The sequence below is a fragment of the Papaver somniferum genome, chromosome 5 (genome assembly GCF_003573695.1).
Source record: "Papaver somniferum cultivar HN1 chromosome 5, ASM357369v1, whole genome shotgun sequence".
Lineage (NCBI taxonomy): Eukaryota > Viridiplantae > Streptophyta > Magnoliopsida > Ranunculales > Papaveraceae > Papaver > Papaver somniferum.
In genome coordinates this window covers 199,478,157-199,491,135 of record NC_039362.1, presented here as the reverse complement: position 1 = coordinate 199,491,135, position 12,979 = coordinate 199,478,157, and positions in this window count along the sequence as shown.

Sequence of the window (12,979 nt, the reverse complement as noted above, 5' to 3'; positions counted from 1 at the left end):
AAAAAAAAAATAAGGAAAAACAAAATTTATTACAAGCCCACAAATTAAAAATGGAAGCCCACAGGTTGGGTTCTCTTAATGGGTTTAGGCTTACCTTTGAAGCACAGCCCAGCTGTTCAGTTTGGTTGCAAAAGCCCAGTTGGGCTTTGGATCATCCTAAGCTTTGGCTTTTCTGAGGCCCAGTTGGGCTTTGGTTCACTTTCTTCACCTTCTGCAGCTTACAGCCCAGTTGGGCTTTATTCTACACCAGCTGCAGCAGCTTCAGTGGCAGCAGGATCACCAGTTCAGGTTCAAACAACAACAGGTCAGCAGCAGGCTTTGGGTTTCAGGCTGCAGCTTTGGTTCAGCAAAGCTGCAAGTGCACAGGGTCAGTTGGCCTGGCACCAGGTGCAGCAGCTTTGGTTCAGCAACAGGTGCAGCAGCTCATAGGATTCTTGGCCTGGCACCAGCAGGAGCACCACAGCAGCACAAGAGCACCAGCAGCAGCAGGTGGTTCAGTTCAGGGCTTGCAGGCAGGGCAGCAGCAACAAGGGTCAAGTTCTTACAATCCAGCAGCTTGGCAAGCTCAGCAGCAAGGTTAAGAAAGGTCTAGCAGCAACAGGCAACAGTTAGCTAGCTAGCTAGCAAAGGATAGCCAGCAACAAGACCTGCACCAGCAAACAAATGCAGAGAACAGCAAACAAAGGTAGAACACAAAAAAAATCAAAATTCAAAAAAAACAACAACAGCGCCGCTAACCGAGTCCCCGGCAGCGGCGCCAAAAACTTGGTGGGGTTTTGAAAGAACCTACAAATTGACCTGCAAGTGCACAGGATCAGTTGTAGCTAGTGATGGGAAGAAAAGGTTTGTCCACAGGGACTTGGAGGGAGCTATTGTTGTTTTCTAAGCTAGAGTTATCTAAACAAGTAACTAAGTGCAGTGAGATAGTGACAGTGGAAGTTAAACAAAGGCAGTAAGCCTAAGGCAGTGAATTAAAGAACCAAAGAAACAAATAAAAAAATCAGTGGCAGTGAGCCAAAGACAGTGGCAAAGAATAAGAAAAACTTAACCAAAACAAAACATGGGAAAGAAATTGTGGATGGGAAGTGTAAGGAGATGGATGAGAATTCCCTTCACCTAGCTAGTTCACCTAGGTTAAGTTTTTGTCATATGTCTAGTTAACTAACCTTACAGCCTTAGCTAACCCCTAGTATTGGCTGTCTGTTTAAGGCACAACCAATCACAGACTAACTAGGCAGTGGCTTACTAACTAATGTAGCTGATTAACTCCTTAGAGCCACCACTGACCCCTAGCATTAGTGGTCTTCTTACAGCACCACTAATCACAAATCAGTCGGGCTTTTAGGAATCTAACTAGCCTAAGCTATTTTGAGTTCAACAAAAACCATCCTAATAGCTAACCATCATGGTTCAGTTGGCTTCTCTGAGATTTAAACAGGAAATTACAAGATCATGTGAAGAGACATTACAAACATGCTAATTAACACAAACATAACATGACAGATGGATACAAAACATCACAGGAACAAAAATCACACACAGAACACAACAGGATATTACATTAAACATGAACACAACATGAACAACACAAAAATGATCATTAACAGAACTTGGTTCTGGACACACTGGCTAATCCAGGCATAAAGTTTTTACATCACACCCACAGGGCTATTTATACCCACAGACCCCATTTCCTCAAAATACAAAATTAGGGTTCTTCACCCAAATCCCCAAAATCCAACAACACAGAAATTAGGTATTTGATTCTACCTAATTTGATAGTACAATTTGAACCCATGTTTTATCTTCTCTTCCTCCTGCTTTCCCTAACAGAAATTAGGGTTTTCTATAAAAATCCCCAAAAAACTAATTTGGACAGTTGAAATTAGGGTTTCGAATTTTACTCACCAAACATGTGATTTGACACTTCAATCGTCGACCCATTATTTTCCTTGTTCACCTGCTCCGTCCCATGCTTCAATTGCATCTTTCCAACTCGTCCTATTTTATTGATTTCTTCCCTAGGTTTTTAGAGAGAAATTAGGGGAGAAAACTATATAATAGGAGGCTAGAACAAGGGGGTAATGATGGAGAAAGATAGGGGTGATGATGGTGGAGGTGTGGTGGTGGCAGTGGAGGTGAAGAAGGTGGTGGTACGGTTCTGTTGAAGAAGGTGGTGAAGTTGCAGAGAGGAATGGGGGAGGTGAAGTCGATGGTTTGGGAGAAGGGTGCGTTTGGGTAGCTGGTATAGGGTTTGGTGCTCCAGTGTGTGGCGGATTCATCGATTTTTGATGTTCAGCAAGACTAAGCCGTGAGATGTGGAGCTGGTAGGTAGATCGGACGGTGATGCGGAGGCAAGCGAGGAGAGACCGTCGGATGAATGGATACAACGAAACGAACGGTACTTGATGGAGTTAGGTACTGTAGTGTAAGGCGGAGATATCAAACTTTGATGAACAGCAAGGGAGCAACCGTTGGATTCAACTACCATCTAATCTGAAGGCTTGGAATTTCAGCGCTGTGGTGTTTGGCAGAGACTTCAGATTTTGATGCTCTATGAAGGAGCGACCATCGGATGCTTCTGAGAACTGATCTGATGGCTGAGAACGGAGGCGTTTTTGTGTGTAGAAAATGAGGTTGTGCGCACCATTCTTCGCGGCTTCCTTGCGTGATTTCTCCCGGCTTTTCACTACTTCTCTGCTCTTTTTGCTCCGCAAGTCATCCAGACTTTATTTATTACCTAAAAATGCAAAATTAATTAATAAAAATATTTATTCTTGAAAACAATGCAAATACAAAATATGGGATAAAATGTAGAATTAATGCATAAAAGATGAGTTAAATGCCAACAAAAAGGGATAAATATATACATTATTTGGCACTCATCAGTCGTCCAAAGGAAAAATGTAGCCAACCCTTATCTCGCGTAATTCGTAATGGCGAAATTATCCTTATATATTCGGAGGATATGATAACATTGTTATCCTCCGATTGCAATCGGAAGCCAAAATATTTCTCAGACTTCCGATTGTAGTCGGTGCAGTATTAGAATGATTTGTGTTTCATTTTTTCCATTTCTTTTTCATTTTTGAGTTGTTAGAGTTATAGAGAAGAAGGTGAAGGATGCTATAATCGGAAGGGAATACAACTTAACAACCTACCGATTATAAGGAGCCACAGATCGAACCCTTGCCATATTCCATATGTTTTGAGTGTACACAGCCAGCCATAACCACTTGGTTCGTGTTTTGGATGCAGCGTTAATCGGGAGTTAAATATATTACAAAACCTACCGATTATAAGTTGCTCCAAATTCAAATTTTGAAAGCTACCATAATCGGTAGATATGCTAAATACAATACCTATCGATTATTGGTTTCTCCACATTCAACTTTCGTCAAATTAGCCGTTGGAGTTTTTGGGAAAAACAAAAAGAGCCGTTGGACCCTAAACCTATATGAAGAAAATCATATCTATCACCCCAATTGCACCAAACTCTTTCCTCTCTTCAGTTTTAATTTTCATAACAAAAAACATGGATATTTCTTTTGCCGAAGAAGAAGATTGTGCTATTTATAGAGCGTGGGTTGTGGTAACTGCTCATGATCGTGTTCACAAGCTCCACAAATCGGAATCCGAAGAGCAGATATGGAACCGTATCTTAATGGTATTTGAGGCCTTAGATGGTAATCGAATTCGAAGATCATCCAATGACATTAAGATGAGAAAGAATCCGCTCTATAAGGAGATTGACAAACTTGAAGATGAGGAACGGTTTGTTAGGAACGCTTTTCCTTGGTGGACGTATGAAAAACGAGTAAGTATCTCTGTAACTCCAACTCACATTAACAAAAGTTAGTACTAACTTGTTACTCATTCGTAATTTCATAGAAATCTTGCGGATCGCCGGTATGTGGACCTCTACGGGAAACGATTTGAACATGAAGGATGCTACAAAATCAAGAGGGACAAGTTCTATGGTCACTGGAAGTTATGATCTGTTTTAATACTTTTATGGTCAATTAGGAGTATGGATTTAGGTGCTTTTGACGAAATTGTAAGGTTAAGGCCGTTTGAACTTTATGTAATGGATGTAATCGGAGTATTATTAATATAAAAACTAGCCGATTATACGAAATCGGTAGATTATTTTGTTAAACAACCTACCGATTGTAATATTCGGAGGATAATATTTTTGTAAAGTTCCGAATGCACGATGACCCAAAAATCAGAATTTGGAAAAACTTATACTCTTCAAATTTTGTCTTTGAAATAATCGGAAGTTAAATTAGTTACCAAAACGTCCGAATATGGGATGTCTAACCTTCAATATTGGCCCTTGGAACCACCTGGAGCCATGGCGTGGTTTGTTTTGAAGTAATATTCGGAGGATAATATTTTTGTAAAGTTCCGAATGTACGATGGCCCAAAAATCAGAATTTGGAAAAACTTATACTTTTCAAATTTTGTCTTTGAAATAATCGGAAGTTAAATTAGTTACCAAAACGTCCGAATATGGGCTGTCTAACCTTCAATATTGGCCCTTGGAACCACTTGGAGCCATGGCGTGGTTTGTTTTGAACTTGTAATATTCGGAGGATAATATTTTTGTAAAGTTCCGAATGTACGATGGCCCAAAAATCAGAATTTGGAAAAACTTATACTTTTCAAATTTTGTCTTTGAAATAATCGGAAGTTAAATTAGTTACCAAAACGTCCGAATATGGGTTGTCTAACCTTCAATATTGGCCCTTGGAACCCCCTGGAGCCATGGCGTGGTTTGTTTTGAACTTGTAATATTCGGAGGATAATATTTTTGTAAAGTTCCGAATGTACGATGGCCCAAAAATCAGAATTTGGAAAAACTTATACTTTTCAAATTTTGTCTTTGAAATAATCGGAAGTTAAATTAGTTACCAAAACGTCCGAATATGGGTTGTCTAACCTTCAATATTGGCCCTTGGAACCCCCTGGAGCCATGGCGTGGTTTGTTTTGAACTTGTAATATTCGGAGGATAATATTTTTGTAAAGTTCCGAATGTACGATGGCCCAAAAATCAGAATTTGGAAAAACTTATACTTTTCAAATTTTGTCTTTGAAATAATCAGAAGTTAAATTAGTTACCAAAACGTCTGAATATGGGCTGTCTAACCTTCAATATTGGCCCTTGGAACTACCTGGAGCCATGGCGTGGTTTGTTTTGAACTTGTAATATCCGGAGGATAATATTTATGTAAAGTTCCGAATGTACGATGGCCCAAAAATCAGAATTTGGAAAAACTTATACTTTTCAAATTTTGTCTTTGAAATAATCGGAAGTTAAATTAGTTACCAAAACGTCCGAATATGGGCTGTCTAACCTTGTTATACCAACTCATATAGTATGGAAAATTTTCATCACCTCGGGTGGTTCGTCTACCAGTGTCAATAATGAAGTCATTCCTCTTATCCCAGTTATCAAGAACAGTAGGTGGGCCTGTGTGAACAATCGTGAGATTGTCACCACTAGAAGAACACAACTCCAACTCCAATTTGTAGTAATCCCCCATTTTCTCCAGAGGTTGATGTTGTATATACCCGTGTTGTCGCATCACCCTAGAGGGGTTATACATCACATATCATGTGGGGTGCCACAATGGTCCAAAATAAAGGGACAAGTCTGACCGAACATTTATATGCCCACTGACTCGATCTTCCTTGTATGGATCAAAGCATACGTCCGAGGCCTTCAATTGGTCCAAAATCTCCCTCATGAGAATCAACTGCTGCTCATTTGTCCTAGAATGGTTGTCTTCAAATATATACTTTGTTCCTCTAGGAGTACCTTTGCACCACCCCGGGTTTTCTCCGGCCAACTTCAGGATAGGGAAGTGGTCATAGAACCATGCCTATATACATAAGAAACCAAGTTTTAGTAAATAGATTGTGTATATTCGGTAGTAATTTCCAAACAAATTTCCGATTATATATAATCGGAAATATAACTGAGTACCTAGCCACCGAATAACAAACATTCGGAAAATTAGATGGATCATGTCCTACCGAATATGCGTCATTGGAGTTCAGTATCCTCTAGTTTTCCTGGCCTGTATATTCGGTAGTAATATCAAAAACATATTTCCGATTATATATAATCGGGAAATAAAACTAAGTACCTAGCCACCGAATAACAAACATTCGGAAAATTAGATGGATCATGTCCTACCGAATATGCGTCATTTGGAGTTCAGTAACCTCTAGTTTTTCTGGCCTGTATATTCGTTAGTAATATCAAAAACATATTTCTGATTATATATAATCGGAAATAAAACTAAGTACCTAGCCACCGAATAACAAACATTCGGAAAATTAGATGGATCATGTCCTACCGAATATGCGTCATTTGGAGTTCAGTAACCTCTAGTTTTTCTGGCCTGTATATTCGGTAGTAATATCAAAAACATATTTCCGATTATATATAATCGGAAATAAAACTAAGTACCTAGCCACCGAATAACAAACATTCGGAAAATTAGATGGATCATGTCCTACCGAATATGCGTCATTTGGAGTTCAGTAACCTATAGTTTTTCTGGCCTGTATATTCGGTTCTAATATCAAAAGAATATTTCCGATTATATATAATCGGGAAAACAATTAAGTACCTAGCCACCGAATAACCAACATTCGGAAAATAAGATGGATCAATTCCTACCGAATATGCGTCCTTTGGAGTTATGAATATGCATCATATGTATTGTCTACCGAATAACTATAGAGTGAGTTATAGAGTTAAAGAAAAAACCTGCAATAGATCCACGTTCCCGGCAACTTGGCAGGTTCCTAGCCTCGACGCCTTTCTCAACTCTTCCATCAAGAATGCTAGGCATGCCGTGCCCCAAGAATAGTCACCGACTTCATGGAGAGGATCCAAAAGTTGTATAAGGTTGGCATCGATCCGGTTGCCAGAAGTATTGGGGAATATGACACATCCCAATACACAGAGGAGATATGCAGTGGCAGCGTGGTTCACTTGCTCATCAATTAACATTCCATTCTTTTCCTTCTCCAAGGTGCCTCGGAACATATTCATCAAAGCTGTAATGTTGATCTGTCTTGTTCTATAACTGGCATGCCTCCTAAACTCTGTTGTTGTTGTCTCTTCATCCCAACCTAAGCACTTGTTAGTTAGAGAATAAAGTTGTGCCCAACTTAACTGCTTTGTGTAGTTAAACTTCACAGCTGTGCCTTGGTCGGGAAGGTTAAGAATTTGCACAACATCATCCGGGGTAATCGTCATCTCCCCAAACGGCATATGGAAAGTATCGGTCTCAGGATACATTCTCTCCACGAACGCCGATATGGCCACACGATCATGTTCCAACAATGAATTCTCGGCGGCATTATCTAACCCCGAGTTGGCAACAATTGTCTTGAACCTTTCACATTCACCGGATAAAGGTCACGCAAGCATTTTTGTTGGTGCGGCGGTAGGTTTAAGTAGACGGACCGCATCTTGATGATCCTATTAAAGTACATAAAAAAATCCTTAATACAAATATTACGATATAACACATAGACAATACATTAATAAAAAATAGTAATTTTATTACCTCGGTTTCGTATATTTCTCTGGCCCATGAGTCTTTGTATCCAAATAGCAATTTTCCTCCATCCGCTGGTAGTCCAAGGATTGTGCCTGTTGGAATACCCTTCTTCTTCAAGTGCTGAGGGACAAGATGTGATGCTTTCTTAGCAATATCCTTCTTTACACCATCTTTTCCTTTTTTGGCTTTTTGGGTACCACTTGGTTGTCCTTCTTCTTCTACTCTTGGCACTGGATCAACTGGTTCAACACTTGGTCCTGCACTTTGTTGAGCGGCTTGTTCAATACTTGGTCGCACCCCTTGTTCACTGCCTTGTTGTTCAACACTTGGTTGCACTCCTTGTTGACTGCTTTGTGCTTGTTCGCTTTGTTGAGCACTTGAATTATCTTTGGCACTCCTTTCCCTCCTAGCACTAGCTGTCACTTTCTTCCTCCCTTCTCGACTTTGTCTAAACAACAAGGAAAGGAACAATATTTACAAACTATACAATCAGAAGACAAAGTATGGAAATATAACCCGAATGTACACATTCGGACGTATGAAGACACATATTGTTCTCGAATACAAAACAATCGAAAGCTAACTAAACATATTTGCAACCGAATATGCATCAACTGGAGTTCGGAAGCTGTAAATTTTTCATCCTACACAATCGGAAGACAAAGTGCACATCTATAACCCGAATGTACAAATTCGGAAGTAAGAAGACACATATTTTTTCCGAATGAAAAACAATCGGAATATAACTAAACATGTTTACAACCGAATATTCATCAACTGGAGTTCAGAAACTCTAAAATTTTATCCTACACAATCGGAGGTATAAAACATTATATTGTCTTCCAAATAAATACTGGCCCCAACATGGGATTTTTCCTATATCAGAAATTTTGATATTTTTTCAATATATACATTCGGTAGTGAGTGTTCTTCCGAATACTGTGTGTCTACTTAAATATATTCGGTAGCCAAAAAATTCATCAAACTACTGATTATTAGAAGTTTGTATCCAGGAAGATATGACCACCAATATTCGGCAGATAATTATCAAATCTTTCTCCCGAATACTGTCGATGTTCTTGAGAAATGAAGAACACGACTACATTCGGAAGTAAATGAGCATGAATATCGTCCGAATCTGGATAAATAACCGAAAACCCTAGAAAATTTTTTTCTCGATTCGACGAATTAAAGCGAAATAAACCCCAAAAATGATAGATTCTTACCTAATTGGGGCCATTTGAAGTTGACGAAGTGTTTGACTATCGGAATCTCCACCACCGACTACATTGCCGGGTACGCGTTCTTCGCGTTCTTCTTCAGTTGCAGCAACAATTTCTTTATTTCTTGCTAAAATCCCAATATTAGGATCGATACCCCGAGCAACATTTTTGGTTCTAGGTCTGTGGGTTTCATTTCTCTTATCCATTGTTTTATAAACGAATTGACGATGTTTTGATTTTACGATTCGCGGCGATGTTTCGGTTGAACGAGTAGACGGACCGCAACGATGTTTTGATTTTTTCTTCCACAATCGGAAGATAATATGAAACTGGAAAAAGAAGAGTTGAAATGAGTAGAATTGTTTTTGATTTGGTTTTTATACAGTTTTACCAGAAGGGCATTTATGTAACTTCAATATCATATAGGGTACCCCTTAACTAGAATCTTTGGCTGGATATAAATTGATGGCCCCTAAATCCTTTCGGGTGCCCCTAAAAACGCCAGGTAAAAGAAAGAGGGATTAATCGAGGATATGAAAAGTAATCGGAGGTTACTGTTTATGTTTCCATACCGATTTTGATTGCCGATATGTACTATAAATTATCCCCCAATTAATCGTTCAAAAGGAAACAACAGTTCCAGATTAACCGAATTTGCATTTCATTTTATCCTGAAGCTGTAATATAGATGATGGCGCCAGTACCATTGGAATTAGAGCCCGGTACATATAGAAGTGTAAAAAAGGTCCCACTCTTTCATTTCCAGATTTTCATTTTGTTTCACACAATCTCTATCACGGCACACATTCTTGTTGGGTTACATGACAATGATGACATAGTTGCATCCAAATTGGGTTGCCATGTTCAGGTACTAGTCTAAAATAATATACAAGAAACTCTCACGCATTCTTGTTGCGTGCTGGTGTGTGATATTGATAACATGATGACAAAGTTTTTCTTTTCTCTGTCCGCAGGAGTCGAAATTTTATGTGCACTCCTTATTCGATAACTACCATTGGATGCTAAAGAAAATTTCATACTACGTCGTTGCAAAACTGTAAAACTTTTATGTAACCGAGTCGGACTATAAAGTACCAGCTGAATATCCTCAACTTCTTTACTGATGTCATGTCAATAAAAAGAAAAACGATATGCATCCACCTAATACATATTTGTCGTTGTGTGGCTTGTGCCACCTTTCTGCAAGTAAAATTTCATTTTGAAAAATTCGGAAAGAAAAGAGATTCCCTCTCCGCAAGGTTGTGGCTCTCTTCTGATAATCCTCTCTATATAAGGTCCTACTTTTCAGTTTTCCAGACTCTTCTCACTATCTCTCTCTAAATGAAGCATCTTGTGAGGATTTTCTTAGGGAATAACTGACAATCGCGGAATAACGGATCTTGAGATATTATGATGAATAATAAGTAAACCAAGCACAAACAACTATGAAAATACGAGAAAGATAAATCAACTCACAAGACACAAGATTTATAGTGGTTCGACCAATACATACAACTTGTATATATTGTCTACGTCCATTTTGAGCCGCACCAACTTAAATCCACTATGAAGAAAAAAACGATTACAACGTCGTGTGAATCCCAGCAAACCTTTGGTTACGCCGCAACAATTACCAGAGACGATAACCTTGTCTCTTGTTCCTCACCAATATGCTATCACAACGAAACCCTAGCTTTAGCCCTAAAAGCTATACAAGAAATCTCTCACCGATCTCTTAATCGTTTTCTACACAATGTACAAATTCTACAAGGTCTAATTACCTATTTATATAGGTTACAAACTTGGCCACCAAGAATTCTAACCGGTTTAGGAAATCCCTTCCCTAAATAACCACGGCTAACTTTAGGAAATAATTAATTAGTCTTCAATAACTAACAATCTCCCACTTTGAAGACTTATTAATTGTCTTCCATTTTTCAACTTTGGATTGACGGTGCTAAAACATCTTCCTTGTTAGTGCGGCTCCCCTACCAGATCCTTATTCTGATAGACCAACTAAAGCCTTGCAGAGCTTTAGCTTGTCTGATGAAACTCCCTTGGTAAACATATCCGCCGGATTTTTCTAACCAAGAATCTTCTCGAGATTCAACTCTCCTTCTTCTAAGAGATCCCGAATGAAATGATAACGGATATCTATATGCTTCGTCCTATCATGATAGGCTGAGTTCTTGGCTAAATGTATAACACTTTGACTGTCGCTAAATAGAACATTATCTCCTCGTTCCTTGCCCAACTCAGCTAATAATCCTTGTAACCAAATCATCTCCTTGCTCGCTTCCGTCACCGCTACGTACTCCGCTTCCGTAGTAGACAATGTCACCAACTTCTGTAACCTTGAGTTCCAACTCACTGCAGCTGACCCCATAGTATAAACATAACCGGTCGTACTTCGCCTTTTATCTACATCACATGCAAAGTCTGCGTCCACATAACCCCTCAAGATAGAACCACCTTTTCCATAAGACAATGGTACGTTTGTGTTACCTCTCAAATACCTGAGAATCCACTTCACAGCTTCCCAATGTTGTTTTCCTGGGTTGCTTGCATATCTACTCACTACTCCCACTGCATGTGCAATATCCGGTCTCGTCAAACCATAGCATACATTAGACTCCTAATAGCCGAAGAATATGGTACGTTAGCCATGTACTCCTTTTCTTCATCTGTCTTCGCATACTGCATACTTGAAAGACGAATTTGACTTCCAAGTAGAGAACTAACTGGTTTAACATTCTCCATATTGAACCCTTTCAACACTCGTTCAATATATTCATCCTGACTAAGCATAAGTACACCCTTAGCTCTGTCTCTTATGATCCTCATACCAAGAATCTGCGTTGCTTCACCAAGATCTTTCATAGAAAATTCACTTGCTAATTGTTTCTTCAAATTCTCAACTTCTTGTAGAGATGTTCCGGAAACCAACATATCATCCACATACAGTAATAATATGATTCAGTCAGAAACGCACCTTTTGAAGTAACAACAATGATCTGCATTACACCGTGAGTAACCACTTCTATGCATGAAGCTATCAAACTTCTTATACCACTGTCTCGGGGCTTGTTTTAAACCATACAAACTCTTCTTTAGCTTGCAAATCATCTCTTCCTTGCATTTTACTATGAATCCTTCTGGCTGCTTCATGTAAATTTCTTCATCTAGGTAACCATGAAGAAAAGCTGTCTTTACATCCAACTGTTCAAGGTAGAGATCTTCAGAAGCCACTAGACTTAACATTACTCGAATAGTAGTCATCTTCACAACTGGAGAAAATATTTCGTTGTAATCGACACCAGGTTTTTGCCGGAAACCTTTCACAACCAACCTCGCCTTGTAGCAAATTTCTCCATTTTTTTTCAGATTTCATCCGATAAATCCACTTATTATCCAACGCCTTCTTACCTCTTGGTAATTTTACTAACACCCAAGTGTCATTCTACTCAAGTGAATTCATCTCATCTTCCATAGCAAGTTGCCACTTGCCTGAATCATCAGCCTCTAGTGCATCTTTAATATCTTCAGGTTCGCCTCCATCCGTAAGTAATAGATAATTCAAAGCATACCTTGGGTTTGGTTTAGGAGTTCTTGACGATCTTCGTACTTCTTGTGAAACTGTAGGAATAACTCCCACTGCAGTAGAAGTCTCTTCAACTTGTACTTCTCTGCCAGAAGCAAAATCATGCTCTTCTTGTTCCACACTTCTTCCAGAAACATCATTTATATCGATATACAACTCGTTATCGACGTTGCTTGACCTGACATCTTCAACTTGTGTTATATTCATGTCCTTGTACAGCTCATTCTCATTAAAAGTGACATCTCTACTTCTAATAACTTTGTGACCCTCATAGTCCCAAAGTTTATACCCAAAAGCGTCAATTCCATAACCAAGGAATATACACTTTTTTGCTTGAGCACCTATCTTAGACCTCTCACCGGGACTAAGATGAACATAACCAATACCACCAAAAACTTTCAAATAGGAAAGATTTACCTTTTTGCCAGTCCAAACCTCCTATGGTATCTTCATATCTAATGGACTACTAGGTGTTCTGTTAATTAGATAAGCAGCCGTCTCTGTTGCATGTGCCCAGAGGGTCTCGGGAAAACTAGACTGCAACCTCATGCACCTTTCACGTGCATTC